At 37.5% G+C, this 13,585-nt stretch overlaps 1 protein-coding gene across 1 annotated transcript in view; it reads right to left on the bottom strand.

Annotated features, from left to right (window-relative positions):
* Positions 1–13,585, bottom strand: part of wdr18 (WD repeat domain 18) — an 87,750-nt gene that overhangs the window by 42,268 nt on the left and 31,897 nt on the right. The gene's annotated exons all lie outside the window — the stretch shown is intronic.

Genomic DNA, 13,585 nt, shown 5'->3' with positions numbered 1-13,585 from the left:
AACGGGTGTGAAACAACCCCTGAAGCAGCAATGTTTTATTGTCAGGTGATTTTTCCTTATATTTGAGTTACGGTGTACAATTTCCACTAAAATATAATCAATAATTATAATATCCTGAACCCAGAGTGATTTTATATTTGAGTTTTGGAAAAGAAAAAAAAAAAAAACTAACTAAATATGGAGACTCCTTGCTACAGGGAAGAGATGAAAGGAAAGACCCTGCTTCTATCACCTTGGAAGACGGAGAGCAATGAGCCGTCTGACGCTGACGGCAATAAATATCAGTCTGCGCCGCATCGCACATTTCTGTTCCAAACTCTTCCACAAATTAATGACTCGACAGATCTAATTATTTAGAGACGATAATACTTTTGCCAAGAACTTTGATGGTCGGTCATCGTGCCCTGAGCCAATATAATACAAGCTTAAAGGAAGTGCTGAGGAGGAGGTTTTAAAAGTCCACAGTAGGAACAGGGCTTTTCTCATACAGAAGCAGGTTAACGCTATTCATCCTCCATTAATCCAACCTACAGACAACCTTTTTAAAGCTAACAGACAGCTTACGAAGTTAAAAGAAATCCACGCACACACACACATACTGTATATAAGGTCTGTTGGGTAAAGATTAATAGTCCAGAAATACCCATGGTGGAATTACTAGCTGTGTCCCTTTAATCAGCAAGACATGGTGGAAGTCTGGATCCATGTCTTCAGAGCTGTCTATAGAGACAGTAGCGTGTTCTAGCGTTCCCTCTTTGGCTTACCTTCCACAGTTCAGAGTGACAGATGGGCCATCATAAGGGAGACAAACCGACCATAAAATAAAGCTGGGATTGGACTAATAATTGGACGAGATCAGTGTGACGACCCCGTCATAAAACAAAAAAGTGCTGAAGTCGAGCGGATAGAAAACCTTGGGTGTCTTTCGCCGTTTGAAAGACACGCACTACCACTGTGTAGATAACGCCTAAAGGAAATGGGATTTAATGTGATTCAACACTGAAAATATTTAGGTCAGGGTTCGATATTAAACCGTTTCTAATGCGAATGAACTGATAATAGTCTAGTGAGCTTAAAAAAAAAATAAAATCATTCAACACTTTAACGCCCCATTAAAATAAAGCCGTTTCTTCTTCTTTCTACAAGACATAGTGTTTGCTATGAGTGACCAACCCCAGATCATAACACCGCCTCCAGAGGCTTGTACAGTGGACATTAGGCATGATGGGTGCATCGCATCATGCGCTTCCCTTCTTACCCTGACACACCCATTTTCATTGCTCCAAAGTCTAATCTTTATGCTCCCTATCAGACTTAATCTTTTTTCTGATTAGTCTCACTAACAAGTGGTTTTCTTATGGACACACAGCTGTTTAATCCCGTGAGATCTCATTACATTGTGAATGTGAAAATGCTCTTACTTTCACTTCACATTGCTCTGCTTTCTACTGTCCATTTTTCATGATGTAACTTTACCAAGTGTACAGTATAAGGGATCCCTGTTCATGATTTTTTTTTTCCCAATCACATTTATTACACATTAAGCACAAAGTTGATGGTTCAGTACTACCTGTACAGGTGCTGTAGAATTTGTAATGCATTTTCAGTAGTTTCAGTTTCAATCTCCTTAGTTGTTTTCTTTGCATGATGCAGGCCAACAATTTGACCATTTTTACATTCATTAAAGTTTATAGCTAAAAACTATTTTCCCACAATAAACTTGGAAACATGTAATTAACAGTGCTTAAGTTATTTCTGTCCAAATCTATAACCTGGGGAAAGTTTTTATAGACTTTTATAATTGTGTTTATCCATCTGGAAAAGTTTTGATCAGATGAATATAATACTGCGCAAAAGCCTAAAGCCACCCCCCATTTCTTTATATTCATTTAAATTAAATGATGTATATCTAATTAAGAAATGAAAACAAATGTTTAACCGTGACAGGCTGCAAAGTGCCTAAAGAAACAGTTTAAAAAGTGGTTGTTTATGTAACAGCCTTGGCAGCGACCTCATTTCCCCTCTCGTCTGTTTCAACCCCTCAGCATTCAGCATCACCAGTACACTAATCACCGGCCTGATCATCTGCACCTGTTTCTCACTGGTTCATTATTTAAGTTAAATGTTTTTCTAAGGTTCAATGATTGATATGTCACTGTGTGGCTTAACAAGGAAAAAAAAACATTCCTCTGAAACTGGTCAGGTCTGAAACTGAGAGACTAAAAAAGTCCTTCAGGAAGCCTGGAGAACTATTCCTTAAGAATACATTAATAATACAGGAAGCAAAATATGGTACGAAGAAATGACGAGTGGGTCATGAGTATTGAGTATTGTAATCTCATGGAATATACGTATTTACAGAATATTCCATCCAAACTGTCACGTGATGCAGCAGGATATGCAAGCGTGCATTATTTTAATACAACGCCACAATCTGGAGTGTGTACTAATCTTTTGGAATTTTCAAGAGACAAGTTAATTAAAAGAATTATTTTGTGGGAGAATAGGTTTTCATGCTTTTGATTTGAGAAAGTGCTCATCTCTGGGGATTTTGTTAAGTACTGAGGTCTCAACACAAGTTAAACCTACAGTACATATATATGCTGTTGAAAAACATTGTGGCCGTTACAAAGCGTTTACGACTTAATGAATAAAGAAAGAAAAATAATAAAGAAAAATAAAAATATTTCCTAAAAAATAAAACATCAATACATCACCAGTTATGAGAATTACTCTGTAAAACACCAAAACGTTTCATAAATCTATTTATTTTTAGTTCAAGCTTATGTGACTGTTTTGCTGTACACGTCCCTGTGCACGTTACCATAGCAACAATAATGTATAAGAAAAATGTATAATATACAATATACAATAATGTATAAGAAGAAAAAAAAGCTTTTATACTAACAATACAAAAAGCAATGCACACCTTCTGACTAATCAGATACGAGAATCTCACACCAGTGAGGTACAGTATAAGCAGTGGTGATACATTTCACAACAATTAATTTGTATTAAAATGACGTGTCAGCAATGCATATAAAATTATCTGCAAGTACACCCTCAAGACACAGCAGTCTCTTATTTATACACAGATTGTGTATCTTATCACTTAGCAAATTAATCATAATTGCTGAAGACGTCCTCCGGGAACAGTACTTAATAGACATGCACACGTGGATGAATTGGTTGGTACCTTTCTATTGAAGAAGGGAAAATCCAGAAAGGTCACTGAAATAATGAAACTGATAAAAGTCATAATGAATAATAATTGAATAAACATCGACTAATGCAAATCAGAGATTGCTTTTAAATTGTGGTCCAAGTGGATTGAAGTATAAAAATAAAAAAAAAGCGAGCGACATTGTCCCGAAGGAGAATTATGGTACCCTTAACATAATATTTGGTTGCATGACCTTTAGAGGAAATCGCTGCAATCGAGTGATTTCTGTAGCTCTCTGTGAGACTTCTGCACCTGTCAGTGTGTATTTTGGCCCACTCGTCATAAGCAAACTGCTCCAGCTGTTAGGTTTGAAGGGTGTCTTCTCCAGACTGCATGTTTCAGCTCTTTCCACACATGTTCAATAGGATTCCGATCAGGACTCATAGAAGGCCACTTCAAAATAGTCCAGTGTTTTGTTCTTAGCCACTCTTGGGTGTTTTTAGCTGTGTTTCGGGTCATTATCCCGTTGAATAGCAGTATATTTTTCTCCAGCATGCCTTGATAGTTTTAAGATTTCATTGTACCCTGCACATATTCTATACAGATAAACTGTGCCAGACACGGCAAAGCAGCCTCAGAACATAACTCGAGCATCATCCGTGTTTGTTGAAAGTTAAATTTTTGTGTATGTTTAAGAAAAAAAAAGGCTTTAGTTTTGCCTCATGTGTCCAAAGTACATTCTTCCAGCTTATCAATATCGCAGTATGGCTTCTTTATGGTTTGCTTTCAACAGTGGGCTCCTCCTCGGTTGTCTTATATTAACCCCTCTTTGGTCTAAACCAATGGATGGTGCGATCCAACACTGATATTCCTTGACATTGGAGTTCACCTTGAAATTGTTTGGAAGTTGTCCATGGTTCTTCGGTTACCATTATCATCATCATCCTTCTGTTCAGTTTGACCTCAATGTTTCTCTTGCAGCCAGGTCCAGCAGTTGGATTGTCTACCATATCATGGACCCTAAACTTCTTGGGATGTTTTAATATTAGAGTCCCAGGAACATTTCTGAGAACACTTGTCCCTTTAAGTCTGGTTCATTTCGATCAGTGAGAACACAATCAATCCATGCTCGGTACCATTTGATCCCTTTTCCAGCATACTTGGGCAGGAATCAAGTCAGATATGGAACCAATCGTACCTGAGAACAGAAGTACATCGCTGTTTCTGTCTCTGATCTACGCGTGTGCAGCACGTGCCGATCTCTTTCTTCTACCCATACAGCCAAAGCTTGTCAAGTAGTATGGTACATGATAGCGTTACTCTTGACATGTTTTTCTCCAAAATATCAATAATAAAAAAAAGGGCAACATCCTTGTTCTCTTCTTTTCTTGTGTTCAATGGTGGTTCCTAAACCAATTAGGTGCATACTGTACCCGAGAACGGAGAAGAAAGATACTTTACTTTACAACTTTAAACTGTAGTTACAGGAATTTTGCTTGGAGATGGTCTTAAAGCCTTTACCGTTGACATGCTTGTCTATAATTTTCTTCAGATCTTTTTCAGACAGATCGGTCTTTTGGCCCATGTTCAGTGTGGTACACGTCATGATACCAAACAGCAGAGTGACTACATTTCACTTTTTAATCATCAGCTGACTAACTGATTCCTAAATTCAATCTCACAAGATTACTCATAATATCCTCAGTTTGTCAGTTCTTTCAGTGAACATTGTGGGGTTTATCATTATTTAATGGAAGGGTACCAAGAAATTCGTCTACGTGTGTATCCGTATGTCTTACCCAATCCAAAGGGTATTATTAAACGGCTTATATCGTGGATGTCGACTGTGCCAAGTGAATTTTTCCCTTCATTTCAGCAGAGGTGAAAAACTCGCCTTATCATTACGTGCGGTTTAAATCTGCAAGCTTTATCTCTATCACGCAAGAGCTTCATTTGAATAACTTGTTAAGATGGGTCTGTGGCGATCTGTGAAATTTATATAGAAGACGAGCAACAAGAGATGCTTTGAAATAACTTGCTGTCATTGGCCTGTAAATAAACCTACAGCACAACGGATACAGCTCAAACTACATATTATTCTTCTAAGTTGAAATGATTTGCCAAAGTAACAGAATATGAGTCACTGGAGAGACACAATGAATCACTCAAATAAATAAAGGCATGATTTTCAAATAAAAAGAGCATTGAGTCATGGTTCATAAAGACCCAGTAGCAGTAAGAAATGTAAAATATATATTATATATAAAAAAATCATAAATCAAAAAGAAGGTTGGATAAATCCAATGAAAATGTATCTATACAAGGCATGAGACTTAAATTGATGGTTGGAAATAGGTCTTCTGCCTCTAGTCAGGTTTAGATCAACAGTAAAAGTATTGCGGGAAGCCTATTTATTCCCAGTTCATCAGTTCCTCCAGTGGTTGACATCTGGGCTCCAATGGTTGACCTCTGATTGGAATTTAACATACTGTACTTTATCAGACAGAACCGTTCTTTTACAGCTATAGACAGGCATCCACCACATCTGGTGATACTGAAAACCAGACACCAGGCTGATGACAAATGTGCATCAGCCAGGAGAAATTAAGCCCTAAAATTACTGAGCTGATTGATGAAAATAGTAGCACGCAGAAAATGACACGCAGGGTGGATGGGGCAAACAGAGGCAGGCTGGCTTCGGGGAATACTGGGGCTTGAGAAAAACAACCAAGTATGCTACTGAAATGACTTATTGGTGCTTAGAATATTTATAGTGACTTACATTAATATACATATACCGAGAGGCCATAAGATTAATACCATTAACATTAAAATCACCTAGGTTTTGGGTTTCCCTTGTGCCACCAGGGCAGCTTTGGCCCCTCAAGGCATGACTCTAAGTCCTCTGGGTGTGTGTTGTGGTGTCTGGCACCAGGACCTTGGCAGTTGATTTCGGGAGCTGTTGGTTGCAATATGGGGCCTCCGTGGAGCAGATTTGTTTGCGCTATCCCATGGATGCTCAATCGGATTGGGATCTGGGGAGTTTAAAGGCAAAGTAGGTGAACTTGGGCACTTTGCCTTGCCGGACCCCATGGGTGTCAGGCTATGGTGCACTTGGTGTTCTGATTTACAGCAACCATTATAGTCGTTCCACATGAGTTGTTGCAGAATTTCCCAAGAGTTTGTTCATTCTTTTTGTCTTTCTGAATGACCATTAACAATAATTTAAATACATTTTACACCGGTTTCTACTTCTGAATTAACATCACGGACTAGGCACATCAAAAATAGTGAAAACTATTAAACTTCTTCCAGTGAAGTAAACTTTCATCAGGTGGACCAACAGAAGATGTCACAGAGGACATGAAAAAGGTCTTAAAAAAGTGGTGTCTAAATGCCACAAATATCACTTACCATAAGAAGTTTTGTGCTTCCCTTAGATGTAAATTTTTTTTTATTTATGTCTGCTAAATGTTATGTGGCATGAAATATTACTTCCAGAGATCCTATTACAATAAGATAGGAGTTTTTTTATTAGAATACTGTATGCTAGATTTTTAAAGAGGGATGAAAAATTACAAGCAACAAATCAAAATGGAATTATCCAGGAGTTACAGCTGTACTTCAAATCGGTTTAAAGATTGGACTTTGGAGCAATGTAAAAAGGTCATGCGGTCAGATGAGTTAAACCCTATTCGAGAGTGATGGGTGCGTCATGGTAAGGAGGAAAGCACATGAAGCGATGCACCCATCATTCATAGTGGACACTGTACAAGCCTCTGGAGCCTCTGTTATGACTTTTGCACAGTCAGGCCTATAAATTTCAGAACAATAAGTTCCAATAAGCTACTCAAGATGTAGGCAAAGTCAAGACTTTTAGTTTTTTTCTATTTAATTTAATTTAGAAATTACAGCCAGTTTTATACACACCATATTTTGGGAAATATTGAAACAAATGGATAACAAGCAGTTGCACGGCCAGATGTGGCCTGTTCGCTCCTTACTCCAGAACTAAACAAGCAGATAAAAGGCCTGGGTACACAAGTGTATCAGCTTCAATTTAACAAGTGTCTGGAACTATACTTGTGGCTTGAGGAGCATTCTTACAAATGATATTCATGCAATTAGTGTTTTAATGATGGTGGTGGAGAGCACTGATGTCTAACACATCAGTCCAACCTCATCTATTTTGCACATCTGCGCTGAGAGATATCACATCAGGATAAAGGAGTTTCATTACAGAATAAAAATGATTAATGAAAAATAACTTTGTACTCATTAATTTGCTAGGATTCTTGCTGCAAGAGGGACAACAGAACTGAACCATGCTGACAAAATGATCCCAAAGCAAAAAGGAATCAAAGTTTAGCTTTTTTTTTTCTTTATTCCTCCTATAACTCCTCAGATCAACAACTAGTACTGAAAGGTGTCATTTATTCTCGCATTCTTTCCAAAATCTAAGTCACGTTTGAAGAACAAGTCAATATTATAATGCGAAAAGAGCAAACTCTAACACTATAACGTAAAGCACTTGAAATGATCATCATAGTTTAAAAGATGGTCCATGTAAAATTTATAACCAGTGGGGGAAAAAAAAGGAATAGCAATGAATGGGGCAGGTGCCTCGAGTCGCTCACCAATCATCAGTAATCAGGCATCTCAGCATGAAGACAAAGCAGCTTTGACAACGTACGCGCACTCTGCATTCCATCTCACCTCTCCAAATCAGAGAGAAACACGATAGTATGGGGCTGTCAGAAGCCCTGCTGGGCGAGCAAGAACACAAAAAAAAAGACAGAACCAAGCCACACCAGGATAATCATGCGTGAAGGAAAACCAAGCTAAAGCCAATGAAACATAATCATCTGTGACGGGATCTAGAAAAAAAACTGTGGCTTCTTCATAACATACATGATTGCAATATGTAATCAAGCTGACCTGTCAAAAAAAAAAAAATCTCATTGATGCTGCATAATATTGAAGTCTGCTTCTCTTTAGCCCATAATTATGTATAGATCAGGGTTTTTTTGCCCCCAATTAGTAGAAAATATAGGCTTGCTATTTTAGAAATCCGCAGTGCATTAGTGTAAATGCATACTCCTAAATCTCGAATACGAATAAAGCAAGTTTTATATTTATACAATCCTAACATCTGGCAGCTTTTCAAAAAAGCTCTCATACCAGCTTCTGGGAGTAATTTATTATTTGGGCTTGTCGTGTTACTGTAGATATGATAGATCATGATTTGTCACCATCACTCACATTTGAAGAAATACACGGGTCTGTACGCTGTATTAAATAAAACTGACAAATACACGTGCCATCTGTCTGTCATTTTTATACCGGTTATGCAAAATTCAGTACTCAGACGGGTCCGAGTTAAAATACTAAAAATGAGAGAAATATACTTTTCCTTTTTTTATTGGCCAGGGCTTAAACAATTAAACCAGATTTTCCCACTTTTGTGATCTCATATACCAAGAGATCCTCCCCAGCTCAGTGCTGATCTCACTTCAGTTCAGCTCAACATCGCCCAGTTCTCTGCCATATTTAGCTTACCATAACTTAGAGGAGCTGAATAAAGCTAGGCTAGCGGGTAGAGGCTCACTCCTCACTCCTAACATAACTGTCTTCAGCTCTTAAAAAGGGCTAGGTTAGCCATAAGTGAATTGCAGTTAGCAACTAAACACACAAGACTAACCACTACAGGCTAACCTACTGGTTCTATAGCTGTTGGAAAGGGCTAGGTTAGCTATTAGAGATTAGCAGTTACTGGCTAATGGCTAACCTAGTCCTTTTTTTTTTTATTTTGTTTTGTTTTTTGCTAAACACTGCTAGGTTAGCTGTTAGCACTTAACAGTTAGCAGATAACCGCTTACAGTGAACCTAGCCTTATTTAGCTCTTAAGAGGTACTTTTCCCTGCTTTCTGACTGGCCAGGAAAATGCACTTTCACAAAAAGACGTTCAGGGGCAGTTGAAAAAGTATGTTTGGAAAAAAGAATAATAAATTAAGCAACCAGAATGCACAACCTTTTAGCTGGAACATTAACAAAGTATTTGTTGTTTTTTTCGGCCCAGGTTGATTTTGCCAACTTTTTGCAGGGACAGGAGCGCCTCTGCCCAATGACAATGCAGAACAAGTCTTTAAAAACTGTAGAAAGGTTAAAGCTAAAAATAGGCTGATCAGCTTTAATGTGATAAGTGATATTATTATTTCAGGTTGAAGCACACGTACACGTCTGCCTGTCTTTCTGTACAGCAGCACTTTTTCTTATTAATACAAAGAAATAAAATTTTAGTAAGTTTTAGTAATTTACATCTTGTTTTATGATAAGTTGTACTTCTTTCATCGTCAGCCAAATACACTCCCTGTTCGGTAATCTGAGAGGGAATCACAGATGAGAAACTGATCTATTGGTGCAGGTGTTTGTTTACATTGATCAAGTAGCTTATTAGTAACTTATTTTAAAGTAGATTATTAAATCTGGTACATAACATCACATTTACTCAACATTTTGATTTCACTTATGATGCATGTCATTTGTGTTGCCAAAGATTAATTTGTTATTTGTGGGTTATCAGACGGTCACACGGTCATCATCGCATGATAGACTTTTGAGAACCTGTACAGTATATTCGCATAACCTCGCATATTCGTGTCACTTTGATGTAAATATTTAATTTGCCCCAAAGATTTTTACTTATTCATACAGTTTATTCTTGTCGTTCCTGGTGTTAAAAAGTGTGTAAAGTGTGTAAAGTCGCAAGGTTTGTGGGATCATTCATTTACTCACATTTGCTGAGAGGACAAGTACTTCTAATAGCAAACAGATGCTTTAACTGTAAACGCCATATTTTTTAAATACGAAAAAATCCAGGCAAATCAAAATTTATTCAGCTGCCAGAGAAATAAAACTCTGTATTGACTTTTGCATGAGATGAAAGAGCACCATGGCTCAAATATTAGCCAAAGACTTTCTGCCTTTTTGCCGAGGGCGTAAACAGGGATTCGCGTATTTGCTTATTTTTCATACGCTACTGTTCAAACGTTTGTACCTCCAAATTCAATGGGTTTTCTTTCATATGTTATAGATATGAGAAAAATATTGAAAACACCAAAATTATTAAACACTGCATATGCAATTATGTAGTAAGTAAAAACAGTTCATCACCCCTTTAAAACATGAAGGTCAGTTTGTCTGGGAAAAAAATGAATGAAAATTAAAAAAAAACGCTATGATGAAACTGGCTCTTGCCCCAGAAAAGAATAACCAAGATATCACTTAGAGTTTATTTTAAATTACTAGACTTAGGTTTTTCACAGAAATAAACCGTGCATCAGATCAGAGTCTAAATGAACAGCTGACAAATATCAACTGTCCGGAGATTATTTTATATTTTAAATGCATTCAGCATTGTTCTACAGTGTACAAAATGTAAAAAAAAAAAAATAAGAATATGTTTATTTAGTTGGGATGTTCAAACTTTTGACTGCTAGATTACTAAGTGCATGTTAGTTGCCAGTAGTAATTTGCAATTCTACGAGCATCACGATTTTATAAATAACCCAATTTGGCACTACATTTGCCCTATTTGATTTTGTCAAAATTTTAAAGCTTCAAAAAAAGTCGAAGCCTTAATTAAATGCAGTCTGTTCCTTATAACAGTCGTGTAAACAATACAAACTAACTCCAAATGCAAGTGACATTTTTACTGAGCAGCACATATCTCGGTCCTCCGCCATAATTATTATTTCTGAATAATGTAAATGTATAAATAGCTTAGTGTGTACCACCTGTAAGATTATAAAGAAATAGTAAGGTCTTACCACTCAAACCCCACCAAAGTCCCTGAACTCAACTTGACAGTTAAGTGGCTGAGATCCAGTTTAGTTGTGGCGTTCCTGGCATGCAGGGTTTAGCATACGCGGTTTTGGCTAATTAGTGCTCGCAAAGTTTTTGAGACTTGTGTAATGGGAGGGTTTGATACTACTTCACTCTTCACTTTGATACTACTAGTTTGGACAAAAGGCAGATCGCGATCTTTGATAATGTAACGCCATAAAAATGTTTTTCTGTTGCACCACTTGGAAGCTTCTGCGCTTGGTACAGAATTTACATTTACGGCCCTTATACAGCAAGACTTATGTTTTTTATCGCATTATACATCTGAGCAGTTACTGGTTAAGGGGCCTTGCTCAAGGGCCCAACAGTGGCACCTTGGTGGTTGTTATGTCAGAACCTGGGTCCCTCCAAACCAAAGTCCAATGCCTTAGCCACTGAGCCCTGAATCATTTTTATCTGAGGCTGAAACTGAGGCAGCCAATTCTGCTCACTGGCCGATCAACCGGTTCATCTCTATTATAAATGTAAAAATAGAGTTTAAAAAACTGATTTTGGAGTCAGTGTGGCGTTATGTGAATCGCCACATGAAAGAAACCCCAGCTCTGGTTGTCTCTTTAGGCTTTTTAAGGCAGGTTGATTTTATCTTATCAAATGAAAAATGCTGCCAATTTACCAGGCCAAAGTCTGCATGTTATTTAGGACATAAGGACAGATAATTGATGGAAGTGAAACTACCCTTAAACTCGATCACAGAGGAATGACTTTTAGAAAGAAACGTTAAAAACATTTAATATGCTCAATATTCTGCTCACTACTTTCGAAAAGTATAGTATTTATTCAACTGTGTGTTGTTTTTACCGAATACAAGACATCTCATTTATTCCAGCTGTACTGTCTGACAAGCAAAAGAATGTACTCTCTGGTTGGCCAATGTCTCCAGCCTTTAACAAACCTGACTGCACCTTTCCTGTCTTTTCTCCTCATCTGTGCTCTCCGTCAACATCAGCAGGTGAAAAATTCTTGGCGGTGACTGAGGTTTAAAACTGCTCTCTCAAACAGCACCTACTGCGCGTCCCTGTGCATCATGTACTTGCCCGGATAAATGACAGATGTTAAATACTATGATGCTTTCTAGACACTGCAAGCTCTCAAATCAGTCATGGCTAACAAGCTCGATCACCTGACCTGATCCTCTAGCAGGAATGTTGGCACGAAGTCCAAACACTCTGTCACACACCATGAGGTCACACCTGTCCGGAATGCACAAGTAGAAAGAACAGCATCAGCTGCATCAGTTGCATCAGGCATAATACTACTTCTGCTGTACATGTAACCAAAACCAAGTATTAATTAATATTTGTGTCTCTAACTTGGTCCTATTTGAACCTGAAAGTGTTGTAACAGCCCATAGAAAAAAATGCATTTTTATTATTTATTAATATATAATATCTTTAATAAAAAATATTACATGTCTAAAGGTCTTTAGGTGACAAAGACAGATGCATAAAAATGGATTCTTTGACGTCACACTTATCCCAATTGATTCTACACAAAATGTTTTACAGTAGTCTTGTAAAAGATGTGTAACACCCGGCATAACCTCATATATTTAGCATAATCCTTAATACTTTAAAATCTTTTAATACTCATTTTTTTTCTTCAATTATGCACAGTAAGACTTTGCTGTTGCTGATAATTTCTCTGTTTCTTGCATTCTATATCCCGCTTCATGCTGTTATTATTGCCATACCAAGAACAAAAACTGCATCTTATTTAGATTCTGCTAAAAACAGATGAACTTTAATCAATTAGTTATTTTTAATCAGGAAACAGTTTATTCTGAATTATACAAGGTGTGTTGGGGACTTTTGATTGTGCAGAAAAACACAACACTGTTATGAAAGTTAAAACTCCCTTTATTTCTCTATATAGTCCCCTGCTACACTAAGGCACTTATCGCAGTGTATCCTAGTGCTTGGATACCATCAAGTTGAAAAGTTGTACCAGTTGATGCAATCACTGAAAGTTGTCTCTTTAAGCCGGAGCCATGATCTTCACATCTAAAACACTGGCCTCCCAGGAACTCCTTTAATGGCCCAAACATGTGGATATGACTCGGAGCAATGTCAGGAGTGTACGAGGGATGTAATGATTGTGTATACAGCTCCCTCAGACAGATGCGTCTCTTCCGCTAGTTAGCGACAAATTATCTGATGATTTTCAAAGATCAGGTGTTCCACTCATTAAATCCACTCGTGGGCTCAGAGCTACCCGAGTCATTTATGGATGTACGGCCTGCTTTAAAACATTTGCATCATTTAAATGTGTTACTGTTCTCACGACTTAAATGTATTACTACCAAGAGTCATTAGCACACTATGATTGTAGTCAATTAGTTTTATGCCTTCATTCAAGAGAAATTTCATCTCATGTCCCGGTTTGATTTGCACACCCCTCATACATTAAAATGTTACAAGTTATTAACCATGCCCATGTTTTTAATTGCAGAAGGCTTGACTTGGCTTACGTTACAATTGCAACCAAAGTTATATATTAAGTTATAGTAATAACTTGACG

The sequence above is a fragment of the Clarias gariepinus genome, chromosome 15 (assembly GCF_024256425.1).
Source record: "Clarias gariepinus isolate MV-2021 ecotype Netherlands chromosome 15, CGAR_prim_01v2, whole genome shotgun sequence".
Lineage (NCBI taxonomy): Eukaryota > Metazoa > Chordata > Actinopteri > Siluriformes > Clariidae > Clarias > Clarias gariepinus.
This window is presented reverse-complemented; position numbering and strand designations above follow the sequence as displayed.